Here is an 848-nt window from a genome sequence, read left to right as displayed (position 1 = left end):
CAAAGAGAATGGATTTTCCTTCAAGACTTCATGAGCACTGCTCCACCATTATAAGCTACGGTTTAAACTGACAAGTGTTCGCTATACAAGAGGAGGCCTCACATTATGATTTATCGATTCTATGGGTCGTTGATTCTCCAGTTTTGACCTATCTATATCCAAAAATTTTTTTCCTGGCATGGAATGAAAATTAAATGCCTAATAATGAAAAAACAAGTGTATACATGTCTCTAAGGTGATATATACGACGAATGATTAAACATTGCCATCCACCCGTGACCACGAGAGTCATTTAAATTATCACAACTTCAATTCCATAGAAGAATTTTCCGACGAAGTATGGCATTATTTGTGTCTATTGCTTCTATGGCAAAAGAAAAACAGTCGGTAGACAGTCGTGTCCTCTCATCACTGCGGAACATTAATTTTTTTTTTTAAATCTAATATCCCATACATAGTATATACTAGTACTATATATATATATTTAAATTATGACATGAAAAAGATCTTAGATCCTTTACACTATTAAAAAAACTCTTCTTTTTTATTGGGGGGGGGGGGTCGCAAAAATGTTTTTATCATTAAAAAAAAAATCATCATTTACATAGCATTGAAAAAAAACTATAAAGAAAGGGATCGAAAATTAAATGTATCAATTCGTGTTCTCTATTCATCTCTTCAAGACACTTTCCTCTTGTGTCTGTACTCCTGTACTCTATTATCTCAAAACAATTGTTCTTCTATCGATTTTCAGATCATTCTTGGGTATGATTTTTAGAAAAGGAGTTCTCTCAAGAGCAAATTAATCAAACATGCAAACATACTCACAAGGACCAAGTAAATTAATA

The sequence above is a fragment of the Saccostrea echinata genome, unplaced genomic scaffold (assembly GCF_033153115.1).
Source record: "Saccostrea echinata isolate AGI-Se365-2 ecotype Australia unplaced genomic scaffold, CSIRO_AGI_Sech_v1 ptg000008l, whole genome shotgun sequence".
Classification (NCBI taxonomy): Eukaryota; Metazoa; Mollusca; class Bivalvia; order Ostreida; family Ostreidae; genus Saccostrea; species Saccostrea echinata.
This window is presented reverse-complemented; position numbering follows the sequence as displayed.